The sequence below is a fragment of the Odocoileus virginianus genome, chromosome 11 (genome assembly GCF_023699985.2).
Source record: "Odocoileus virginianus isolate 20LAN1187 ecotype Illinois chromosome 11, Ovbor_1.2, whole genome shotgun sequence".
Taxonomy (NCBI): domain Eukaryota; kingdom Metazoa; phylum Chordata; class Mammalia; order Artiodactyla; family Cervidae; genus Odocoileus; species Odocoileus virginianus.
In genome coordinates, this window is record NC_069684.1 from 7520762 (window position 1) to 7533737 (window position 12976).

The 12976-nt window shown below is 41.6% G+C and overlaps 1 protein-coding gene across 7 annotated transcripts in view; it reads left to right on the forward strand.

Moving 5' to 3' along the window:
• Window positions 1–4811: 4811 nt before the first annotated feature.
• HHAT (hedgehog acyltransferase) overlaps window positions 4812–12976 on the forward strand; it is a 367616-nt gene continuing 359451 nt past the window's right edge. The window contains exon 1 of one of the 7 annotated variants that reach the window (XM_070473890.1): window positions 4812–4898. The gene's annotated coding sequence lies outside the window, so the exon portion shown is untranslated. Of the gene's footprint in view, window positions 4899–4934; window positions 5435–5608; window positions 5811–12976 lie in introns of those variants that run through there. The other 6 variants (XM_070473893.1, XM_070473888.1, XM_070473894.1 and 3 more) reach the window with 6 other exon arrangements.

Genomic DNA, 12976 nt, shown 5'->3' on the forward strand with positions numbered 1-12976 from the left:
GGTGAAACGTCCTATAGATGTCAATTAGGTCTAGCTGGTCCATTGTGTCCGTTAAAGTTTCTGTTTCCTTGTTCATTTTCTGTTTAGCTGATCTATCCATAGTTGTGAGTGGGGTATTAAAGTCTCCTACTCTTATTGTGTTACTATGAATTTCCTCTTTCATACTCGTTAGCGTTTGCCTTACATATTGCGGTGCTCCTATGTTGGGTGCATATATATTTATAATTGTTATATCTTCTTCTTGGATTGATCCTTTGATCATTATGTAGTGTCCATCTTTGTCTCTTTTCTGATCTTCGTTTTTTGAATGTTGAGTTTTTAAGCTAGTCCTTTTCTGCTCTCCTTTCACCCTCATCAAGAGGTTCTTTAGTTCCTCTTCACTTTTTGACATTGCAGTGGTATCATTTGCACATCTGAGGTTGTTGATATTTCTCCCTGTAATTTTGATTCCAGTTTGTGATTCACCCAGCCTGGCATTTCGCATGATGTAGTCTGCATGTAAGTTAAACAAGCAGGGTGACAATATACAGCCTTGACGTACTCCTTTCCCAATTTTGAACCAGTACATTGTTCCATATCTGGTTCTAACTGTTGTTTCTTGTCCTGCATACAGGTTTCTTAGGAGGCAGGTAAGGTGGTCTGGCATTCCCATCTTTTTAAGAATTTTCCATAGTTTGTCGTGATCCACACAATCAAAGGCTTTAGTTTAGTTAATGAAGCAGAAGTAAATGTTAGTTTGTTTTTTTTTGAATCCCCTTGCTTTTTCTATGATCCAACAGATGTCGGCAATTTGATCTCTGGCTCCTCTGCCTTTTCTAAATCCAGCTTTACATCTGGAAGTTCTCAGTTCCTATACATTGAAGCCTAGCTTGAAAGATTTTGAGCATTACCTTGGTAACATGTGAAATGAATGCAATTGTACAGTAGTTTGAACATTCTTTGGCATTGCCTCTCTGATTGGAATGAAAACTGACTTTTTCCAGTACTGCAGCCACTGCTGAGTTTTCCAGATTTGCTGGTATATTGACTATAGCACTTTAATACTATCATCTTTTAGGATTTTAAATAGCTCAACTGGAATTCCATCACCTCCACCAGCTTTGTTCATAGCAGTGCTTCCCAATGCTTTGACTTCACATTCCAGGATGTCTGACTCTAGGTGAGTGACCACACCACCATGGTTATCTAGGCCATTAAGACCTTTTTTGTGTAGTTCTGTGTATTCTTGACATCTCTTCTGGTTCTGTTAGGTCCTTGCTGTTTCTGTCCTTTATTGTGCCCATCTTTGCATGAATTGTTCCCTTAGTATATCCAGTTTTCTTGAAGAGATCTCTAGTCTTTCCCATTCTATTGTTTTCCTCTATTTCTTTACATTGTTCACTTAAGAAGGCTTCTTCTCTCCCTTGATATTCTCTGGAACTCTGCATTCAGTTAGGTATGTCTTTCCCTTTCTCCTTTGCCTTTCAATTCTTTTCTTTTCTCAGCTACTTGTAAGGCCTCTCAGACAACCACTTTGCCTTCTTGCATTTCTTTTCCTTGGGGATGGTTCATTAATTATTAGAGAAATGTAAATCAGAATCACAATGATGGATCATCTCATACCCATTAGGATGGTTGCTATCAAAAAATCAAAGAAACAAAAAACAAATTCCAATAAAACAGCACTGGTGAGGATGTGGAGAAATTGTAATCCTTGTGTACACTGGTGGGAAAATAAAATGTAAAAGAGTGCAGTGGCTATGGAAAACAGTATGACTGTTCCACAAAAATATGAAAAAAAAAAAAAAAAAGAATTACTGTGTGATCCAGCAATTCCGCTTCTCCTTATAAACCCAGGAGAATTGGAAGCAGAGTCTGGAGGAGGTATTTGTATACCCATGCGCAAAGCAGCATTATTCATAATAGACAAAAGGCAGAAGTAACCCAAGTGTCCACTGACAGAGAATGGGTAACAATTGTACATACATACAATGGAGTAGTATCCAGCCTTAAAAAGGAAGGAAATTCTGACACAGGCTACAATAAAGCTAAGCCCTGAAGGCATTATGCTAAGTTAAACAAACCACTCCCAGAGGACAAATGCTGTATGATTCTACTTACATAAGTGATCTAGAGCAGTCAGATGCATAGACAGGAAGTAGAATGGCATTGCCAGGGACTAGGGTAGTGGGCAGCTGCTGTTAATGGGCACAAAGTTTCAGTGCTGCAAGAGGAAGCGTCTGGAGTGGTATAACAAAGGGTATATACTTAACTTATATTATATATATATATATAATGTATTATATATATACTTAAGGGTTCTGTTTAATGGGTACAGAGTTTCAGTGCTGCAAGAGGAAGAGTCTGGAGTGGTATAACTACGGGTATATACTTAGCTTACATATTCTGGACTGTATGCTTAACAATAATTATGATGGTAAATAAACATTGTGGTATTTTACTACACAATTTTTAAAAAGTCCATGCAACTAAGCTTGCCCCTGTTGAGAATGTAATTTGAAGGGACAAAAACCCAACGCTTCATATAATTTGCTAAATTTAAAAAATACTTAAGGCATTTTAATTATTATATGGTTATGTAAATGACTAAGCTGATAAATTAAGCATAGAACAATTTGCTAAGATAGATCCTAGGTTAATAGATAATGTGCAGAGTTGGTTAAGGTGTTTCTATGTTTATATTTAGGGAAAATGTTTTAAGGAATTTTTTTTACTATTTAGATAGTTTCAGCATTTAATGCATGAGTGTGCAAAGGTGAGATTTTGGTGTTTTTAAAACTGATATGGTAAGACAAGTCCTTTGTTTTTTAGGTGGCACCACGTTGAGATTTATCTATTATCAAATTAATTAATCTCAACAAAAATGTAAAAAAATTAAGAATAAAGTTCTACCACCCAGATATAACCTTATTTCCTTTCCAGTCATTTTTTTCCCAGGCATAGATTTAAAAAGTATTTAGTTATGATATTACATATGAATAGTAACCATTATTTTTAAAAGGTTGCAAATATAATAGATCATAGAATGTGTAAATTTTTGTTTAATTTCCACTTCTTTATGTCTGGAAAATTACAGAACTTCAGGATATCCCCCCTCTCCTCTAGTATATTTTGGTACATTATAATATTTTCCTTATCATGGTAGAATTGAAATGATGTAATTTTAAATTGAGGGACTTTCCTGGTGGTCCAGTGATTAAGACTCTGTGCTGCACAGGTTCGATACCTGGTCAGTGAATTAAGATACTGAATCCTGTGGCCCAAAAAATAAACAAAATGAAAACTGTAATGAGCACTTTCTAAGTTATGGATTATTTCCTTAGAATCTATTCCCATAAACAAAGTTCAAAATCAAAAGATTTAAACATTAAGGGTTTTCATAATTGTAAGGGTTTTGATACTGCCAAATTGTTTACCAACCTAAAAAGTGTACGAGTGCTATCACACACTACCCTTGCCAGCCTTTAAAATTATTAGTTTTTGTCAATTTTTTTGGTGAAAAATTGTTATTTTACTTTGCACTACTTTGAACTTTTTGCAATATGTTTGTTTCCTAATTGTACATCCTAGGTTTCTCTCTTTTTTTTTTTAAGTATTTATTCATGTGTCTTGCTCATCTACAACTGGCTTCTATTCTTCAGTGATTGTATTTAATCTATACTTAGTAAGTAATAACACTTTGTATCATAGTTTCTGCAAATACTTTTCCCTTCTATTGCTTACTTTTAAAATTTGACTATTTTAATGTAATTGACTTTTTAATTTACCTATGATGAAATCAGCTCTTATTTTCATTTTGTGTTTTCCAGGGAATATGTTGTGTGTGCAGAATGGGGTTAAAGGTAAATGACGATGAACCTACACTACTATCCAATAGTGTCATTTAGAAATAACAGGAGCTGTTATATCATTCCTGACCCTGAGTCTGACACTTGCTATGCTGCATTCTTACTCCATCTCTGTCTGCCAAACCCTTTGGGTGAGGGTTGCCACATCAAATACAGGTTGCCCAATTAAATTTGAATTTCAGATAAACAACAGATTTAAAAAAATCAGCATGTCTTAAATATTGGGCCATACCGATATTTTGAAAAATCATTCTTTGTTCATTTGCGATTCAATTTTAATTAGGCAGCCTGAATTTTTGCTACACCTGGCACTCCTACTTGGGGCTAGTTTATTAACACTTGCTTCCTTAACATCATCCTGTATTATGGTTGAGGGTGGGGATGGTGGGAGCTTACAGGAGCTAGTACCTGTTCTCAGAGAGTTTGTACTCTGGTTTCCCAGAGAATTTTGCAGTCAGAAACATAATCTTCTGGACTATTTCAATGACTGTTAGAAGAAACTTAAGAGCACTGTGTTTTCCTGCTACCTAATGCAGAGTTATCCACGTGTATCTGATCAAAGAGCCACCTGAGACTCTTCCCCTGGGGAGTCTGATTCTTTCGACATGAAGAAGGATCCAAGTGCCAGCAGTTTTCACAAGAGCCCCGAGGATTCTCCTGCTCAGGTAAGTGTGGAACTCTGGCAGCCCTAGCCCTGGAGGCCTCTGAGTGAGACCTGGCAGGAAGTCACGGTCCAAGACAGCGTCAGATCTCCGACTCTTTACAACCTATTCAAAATCACTGACACAACATTCCGTAGGGCTGATCATCCTTGTAAGTTGCTTTGCCGTTCACGAAGTTCATCCCTTTTGGTCTTCACTCTTAATTCTCCAGGAAAGAAGGAAAGCTTATTTCCGCTTTACAGAGGAGGACAAGGAGGCTCACGGGCTAAGTTCACACGGCAAGCTCTAGAAGCCGCCCGAGCGGCAAAGCCCGCCCTCTTTCCGCCCCACCAAGCTACCTCCTTTAGCCTGCAAAACGTCCGTGGGGGCCACTAGAGCCGGATTTAAGGTGACTTCCGTTTCTAAATCTGCTGGCAGCCTCAGGCCTGCAATTAAGCAGCGGTCGGTGCCTGCAATTAACAAGGGGTGGAGGAGAGATCGGTGCCTGCAATTAACAAACAGAGGTGGAGGAGCGATCGGTGCCTGCAATTAACGAACAGGGTGAAGAGATCGGCGCGCTGCTAAGCGCAGGCACCTGGGCCTGCGGGCGAGCTGGGGCTGGACCCCGGTGGGCCGGCTCCGGTCGCTCCCGGTGCGGAGGGGCGGGCCGCCTTCCCACTGGTCCGCTCCAGCCGCGCGGCCTGCTGGCCACAGTTCCCAGCCGGCACCACCCGCTCGCGAGCCCGGCAGTCCGGAGCGGCGCGCGCCGGCCCGAGGGCGGGACGTGCTCGGAGGACGCGCGAGGGGCTGGGCCTCCAACCGCCGCTCGCGGGGAAGAGGGCGGCTTCCCGGGAAGCCCGCCGCCGCCGCCGACACGGAGGTGCCGAGGGTTGTGGGGGAACTGGGGGCGCGCGGGAACATCGCCGCCGCCCGGCGCGGCCGGAGGTTGGTAGCTGGTGACCGTAGAGGGTCCTCGGGAAGTTAGGTGTTGACTTTTTCTTAAGGTTGAAAAACAAAAAGAAACGCACCAAACGCTTTCCGTTTCCCATTCCAGTGCCTGCGTGCGCGCCCGAAGGCGGGGCAGAGGACGCGCCGGGTCCCGCGCTGGAGACAAAGGCGGCGGCAGTGCGCCGGGATCGAGGCGGGGCTCCCCGCGGCCGGCCGAGTCCGTGCGCGCCCCTGCCAGCGCCCCCCGTCTCCCTGGCCTCGTCCCAAATTGGCACTGTTGCGGGAAGTGTGGACGCTGGACCCCTTGGCGGTCTTAGAAGTGCGCCTGCCTGACTTGCTGCGGCTCCAGGGACACCCCCCCTACCCCCACAAAGTTACAGACTTCTTTTGCTTTCTACTCTCCGGTTTCAAGCTTCCCTCTTTTCTTACACGCCTGACCTTTAGGTGGCATCAGTCTACGTGGGAAGGCCCTCCTCCCCGCAGTTCGTACCAAAGCGGGCGGGAGAGGTACTAGGATGGATGGCATTGGCGTTAAGAAATGTACCGCTTGATTGGTTCGTGGCTCTTGGATCAGGGCGGTCAGGCCGCTGAGTTGGCATCCAGGGTGGTTTGTATTATATGGGGGTGAAACTCGTTGCTGTCCCTTACTCTTTTGTGTTCCTCCTTCAGTGATTCGCAGAGCTACGTGTTTATTGCCCCGTGATAAATGCTGTGGGAACACTAGGAGAGGAGGGGGAAGCTTTCCTGAGGAGGGGACTTTATACTGGACTTTGAAGAATGATTTTCTTTCCTTCTGGTGTTCATGCTCCATCTTTTCTGTATTTTTTCCTCCCTCTTGTCTCGGTGACAGACCCTAATTGTCATTAAGTGTTGGATCAGAGCTCTGACCTGAAAGATTGAACTAATAGTAACAGGAATGAGGTGCTTGTTAGGTGCTTTAAATTCAGTATTTCTAAACCTTGCAGTAACCGGGAAGGATAGTATTAACCTGTGTCACAGCAGAAGAAAGAAAGGCTTAGAGGAGATGCCACAGCCACAGAGAGTAGGTATTGGGGTTGGGTTTTGCACTTCTCTTTCTGGATCAAAGCCTATGCTTTGTTTATTGTTTATTTTGCCCCCTCCTTGGGAAGTAGGTTATATAGAGTAAGGCTGAAGGCCAGGTCCCTGGAGATGGCAGTCATTGTTGTGGGTGGCTCTGTGTTGGTGTTCACTCTGTAGGTAATGTCAGAACTCGCCAGGGTGATGGGCTGCTCTGGTGGCTCAGAGAGTGAAGGATCCACCTCCAGTCCTGGAGATCCAGGTTTGATCCGTGGGTGGGGTCTCCTCTCTCTTCCCCAGAGAAGGAAATCACAGCCCACTCCAGTATTCTTGCCTGGAGAATGCCATGGGCAGAGGAGCCTGGTGGGCTACAGTCCATGGGGTCACAGAGAGGTGGACAGAAGACTGAGTGACTGATGCTTTCAGCCAGGGTGAACCTTACTCATCTGTGTCTCCTTCCAGGGCAGGGCCTAGCCGAGGGAAGGTGCTCCTTAACTGTTTCCTGGGAGCTCCGTGGCATGGGTGAGATCCTTGATTCCTTGTTGGGTGCTTTACCCTTTTTTTTTGTTGTTGCCATGGACTTCTTTCAAGTCTGGGGAAGCCAATTTTTAAAAGGCATTTAAAAATACAGAGTTACAAATTCTATTGAAACAGCAATCAAAGTAGTACAAAACCCTCACAATTATAATGTATTTCTTTAAAAAAAAATCCACTAAGTATCAAAACTGTGCTATGTCAGATAAGGTCTCAGGATTTCAAAGTAGTGATGCCTGTGTAAATGATATTTTGCAGTATTTGCAACAGCTGCACTGTGGCATAACAGAATCTGTGACTCTTACTGGTGACAGAGTCACTGGAAATGCTCTTGCTAGTATGGTTTGCTCTCCACATACAAAATCAAATGAACTCCCAAATTTCAGAGGTTCGTGAAAATAAAGATGTATGAGAAAGGGGCATTGAGGTTCATAGGTAGAATTCAGGAGACCATGAACACCTTGTGGGTAGCGGGCTGGGTATCTAGGTTACAAACCCTGCTTAGTGGTGGTTTTTCTTCCACGTTCTTGCTGGCCACCCTACGGCATTACAGTTTGTTTCCTTCTCCTTCAGTTCCTGTCTCCTCTCCCCCAGGTTCACAGTTGTTTTTGATGGTCAAAGTTGTTGAAAGAGAATTGCTGGATTGTTTACCTGCTCCATCTGCGCTGATCTTGCTGTGCGTAATTCTGCTGGAGAATATTAGAACACCAGTGATTTTGTTATGTAATGCATGACTGCCTTCTTTTATTTCCTTCCCTCCAGTGGTATATGGTGTTACCAGTGTCAGGCAAAAAGGAATTATCACTACATATCCTACAGATGTTTTAAAAAATCTTCAGATGTTATTGTGAACAGTTTGATGGTAGTACATTTGAACATTCAGATGACATGGACAAGTTTTTTTGAATAAAATACCTCATAAGATGCAAGAACTAGAAAATTTGTGTAGTTCCATATCTGTAAAGAAATTAAATTTGTATTTAAAAACCTTTTCAGAGTAGAATTTCCAGGCCCAGATGGCTTCACTAGTGCAATATTACAAACATTTAAAAAAAATAAAAAAGAAGGAATACTCCCTGACTGCTTTTATGAGGCCAGCATAACCTTGTTACTAAAGCTTGATAAGGAGGTTACAAGAAACTCTAGACCAGACTCTCATGGAAAAGACACAAAAGCCCTAAAAGGAAGTATTGGTAAATCATATCTAGTGACCTATACCTGTATTTATGGGACACTAACCCATGACCAGGTTGGATTTATTCTAGGAATGTAAACTTTGTCTAACATTAGAAAATCAATAATTGTAATTTAGTCACAGAATAAAGGAGAAAAACTATTTAATAAAATTCAGTACCCATTTGTGATAAAAATTCTTTGTAAGCTAAAACATTGAGAGATTTAAAACACTTAACATAATAGAGGGTAAATCACTGCTCCACAAATAACTCTGTGGACTCATTATAAGCCCAGTTGAAATCCCAACAGATTTTTTTTCAAAAATAGCCAATAAGCTAATTTTAAAATATATATGGAAATTCTAGACGATCTTAGTAAAGGAACAAAGTTGGAAGACTTAAGCTGCTAGGTGAGCGGATGGTCTGTCAGCGTGGTGTGGATACAATGCCAGGTAGACTATGGAACCGGGTAGAGAGTCCATAAACAGGCTCACAGGTCTGAGATCTCTTGATTTTATAACAGAAGTGACTCTGCAGTGCTCTAGAGAAAGAACAGTCTTTTCAGTCAGTGATCCTGGGCCTATTGGATATCCAAATGCACAAGGTGAATTTTGATCATCTACCTCACCCTGTATACAAAAATTAATTGATACATCATACGGCTAAATGGGAGATCTGAAACGAAAAAGCTTCTGGAAGAAAGCAAAGTAGAACACCTTTATGAAAAGGTTTATTGAATAGGACACAAAAAGCACTAATTATAGAAGAAAATATTGGTAAGAACCACTGTTCATCGAAAGATTCCATAGAGAGAGAGAAAAGGCAACTTGCAGGATGGGTGAAGGTATCTGTAAGGGCTGTATCCAATAAAGGACTCATACCCAGAATGTAGAAACAGTTTTTCACAAATCATTGAGAAAAAGATAGCCCAGTAAAAAATTGGGCAAGTCATTTCCCAAAAAGGATTTTCAAATACATAATAAACATATGAAAAAGGGATTAACCTCATTAGTAATTAGGGAAAAACAAAACTACAATGGGATATCATTCTATACTCACCAGAGTGGCTAAAAAAAACAAAACCCTGTCAATGCTGAGTACTGGTTAGAATATGGAAAACTCGACCTCTCATTCATGATGGTTGATGGATATGGAAGTTAGAATAACTGTTTTGGAAATTGTTTTGCAGTATTGCAGTATCATTACTAAAACTGGGCAGATGCATCTCCTAGGACTCAGCTACTCCGTTCTTGATAAACTCTGAACAGTAAGGCAGATACATTTGCACCAAAAGACATGTAATAGTATATGCAGAGCAGTATTATTCCTCATAGCTTGAGGTTGAAAACAACCCACGTGTTCATCAATAGTAGAATGGACAAAAGTGTATTATAAGCAAATTGCTTATACAATGGAATACCCCACAGTAATGAGAATGAACAAATCATTGCTTAACACACAGCATGGATGAGCCTTGCCATGGTAGAACTGAAAAAAAGGTAGACACAGCAAGAGTTAGTGCTGTTTGAATCCATTTTTTTTTTTTGAAGTTCAAAAATGGGCGAAACTAAATAAACTAGGGTGTTAGGAGTCATGCTAGTGGTCACCTTTAGTGGAATTGAAAGGACAGAGAGGGAATTCAGTTTTTTATCTAAGTAGTAGTTACTGGAATGAGTTTGCTTTTTGAAAGCCTTATACTTAAAAAAAAAAAACTAAGCATATTTTAATACAAAATTCACTTAAAATATATTATTAAAATTTTTGATTCATTCAGCTGCCCCTAATCTGGGGAGTGTAAGATGTGGGCATGATTCTGGTGATTAAAAAGGCTTCGAATAGGTTGAGAATTTTCCAGGAAAGGGATACAATATCACATCAGTAACTTTTCTGAACTAGGGGCTTATAAATCTGCCCCCTTTTCTTCCAATCTTTAACAGCAGAGATCTGGCTTAAGGGCAGTTCATATAAAAGGACTTAGAGTTATGTTTGATATTAAGATTGACAGCACTGTGAGATGGAAGTTGAAAAATGCTAAGTCGAGAATAGAATACACAATTTTGTTTTCAGGTTTCATTTTCTTGCAGCTTAAGTTTTTAGTTTATAACAATTAGATTAAAATATTCTGATGTTTTATATAAATCCTTTTAATGAAGTACTTTCCTCCCACCTGACCATGAACTAATTCAGGATAGGGGTGGCATATTAGTTTCCTACTGTTTCTGTAACGAATTACCATAAACTTTGTGGCGTAGAACAACAGAAATTGGTTATTTTATAGTTCTGGATATCAGAAGTCCAAACTGGGTTGTCAGGGCTGTGTTCCTTCTAGAGACTCGGTGTGGTGGGGGGACAGGGGGGGTGTCTTTTTTTCTTTGCTAATATTCTCTGTCTCTTACATTCCTTTATTCTTGGCCCCTTCCTCCATCTTCAGAGTGTATCCCTCTAACCTCTGCTTCCATCATCCTCTCTCCTGTCTGTCTCTGACCTGCCTTCTTCCCTCTTAGCAGGACCCTGTGCTTACATCAGGCCCATGTGGATTATTGGGGATAATGTCCCCATCTCGAGATTTTTAACCGAATCACATCTGCAGAGTCCCTTTGCCATGTAAGGTAACATATTTACATGTTCGGGAATTCGGGCATGGACGTTTTTCTAGGGGAGCCATATCTGGGGGAACCTCCAGATGGAATTTGGAGGTTCTATTTTGTCTTCACCAATAGCACAGTTCCTGATTCTCTGTAGGAGCTCATTGATGTTTGTCGAATGAAGGAATGAGTCTCAGTTTTCATCGTTTGATGTCTAGTTGCCCAAGAGGAGAAATGATGGGCTTGTCCTACTCTGGCTCTGCACTCCTGGAATTTTGTGTTCAGCTCTAGGTAGCTGTACTTTAAAGAGACAACTGACGGCTGATAAAGGGTCTGGGAACCAAGCCATGGAAGAAATGATTGAAGGCAGCCTGGGGGTTTGTCCTGGAAGAGGGCTTGGGGTGGAGCAGATGGCATTAATTTTTATCTTTCAGTATTTATGAGTATGATCAGCAAGAATAATGAATTATTCTTTCAGTATACTTAATAATAGTGGGAATAATACTAAAGACAACAAGAATAAGCATTTTAGAGCTTACTGTGGTCAACGTAATGTTCTCTCTTTGTGAATGCATTTAGTCGTCACGGCAACTCTCACAAGCTAGTTGCCATCTCTATAAGTGAGGGCACCGAAACACAGAGAGGTCATGCAACTTGTACTAGGTCACACAGCTGGGAAGTCGCAAAGCTGGGATTCAGCCTTTGGCCTTCTATCTCCAGACCCACGCTTTAAACTATCCCTCTCTCCTGCCTCCGTGCTTTTAGTTTCACCAGGTATAGTAACACTAGTAGCAGAATGCTTTTTAGAAATAGAGGGGCAGATTTTGACTGGGAAAAAAAAAGATAACAATAAGAACTTCTTTGAAATAGAGTTTCCCTGCTTTGCAGTGTTACTGGAAATGGTCAGGTAGGATATTGTATTGAGTTGGCCAAAAAGTTCGTTTGGGTTTTTCTGTACCATCTTGTGGGGAAAAAAAAATCAAACAAACATACTGGCCAACCCAACAAAAGAAATTCCCAAACTGGCTCAATCAGACCAGGTGACAGTACTGAGTTTGAAATTTGGTTTGGGAAGGTAATTCTTTAAAATCTACGTCTCTCTCAACCTTTATGACATTTTACTTAATAAAGATCTCCTGTGAGATGTTGTTTTCCCACTGCGTCTCCAGATTTTACTTATTAGCAATTCTAACATCCTGGTATGGTAAGCCATGTCCCTGCCCCTTTTTAAGATACTCCCAGCTGGCGCTGAAGAACCTGCCTGCCTGTGCAGCAGACGAGACGTGAGTCAGTCTTGGGAAGATCCCCTGGAGGAGGGCATGGCAACCCAGTCCAGTATCCTTGCCTGGAGAATCCCATGGACAGAGGAGCCTGGCAGGGGTCACAAAGAGTGGGACACAGCTGAAGCGATTTCACATACACACACTCCTCCAGTAAAGAGATGGAACCTTCTTCCCCCTTGAGTCTGGGCTGAGCTTTTGACCAATGAATTGTTCTGTGAATTCTGGAGCCTGGTCCTTAAGAGACCTTGCCCCTCTTGCTTTTGTTCTTTAAGACCCCGGCGCCACCATGCTGTCAAGGCCCAGCCTGCTAGAGGACACATGCCCATGTGGAGGAGAAGTAAGACCTAGGTGATGGCTGGCACCAAATGCCAGACATGTGGGGGGGATCATGGTGTCCCCTCCAGCTGCCTTGAGCCAGGGCGGTGACAGTCATGTGAATTGATGCCAGGTGAGATCTGCAGAAGGATTGCCCAGATTGCCACCCCCCAGAATTCCAGGAGAGAATACAGCTTGTTATTTTAAGCCACCGTGTTTTGGAATGATTTATTGCACAATGACACATAGCTGATACATAATATTTTGGTGCATATTTGGATGTCGTGATAATGTATTTTTAAATATTCAGTGATTAGAATTTTGCCCAGCCCAGTGGACCTCACCAATCACAGCTGATCATTCCAGTGTATTGGTGAAGCCTTTCTGGGTTTAGGAAAGTGTTTCTCTTTAGAATGATGTGGGTAGAAGAATGAGACTCTTAAGCAAGGTTGGGAGAACAGTGTACTATGAGAAGACACCATGAATCTGGGCTTGGTTTTTCTGGTAGAAGTCATGTAATTTATATTCTGCAAAATAGGTCTCTGTTTCAACAAGTTGGACCTGAAAAAGAGTAAAAATCTCCTAACATTTTTTTTCTAAATGTGCCAG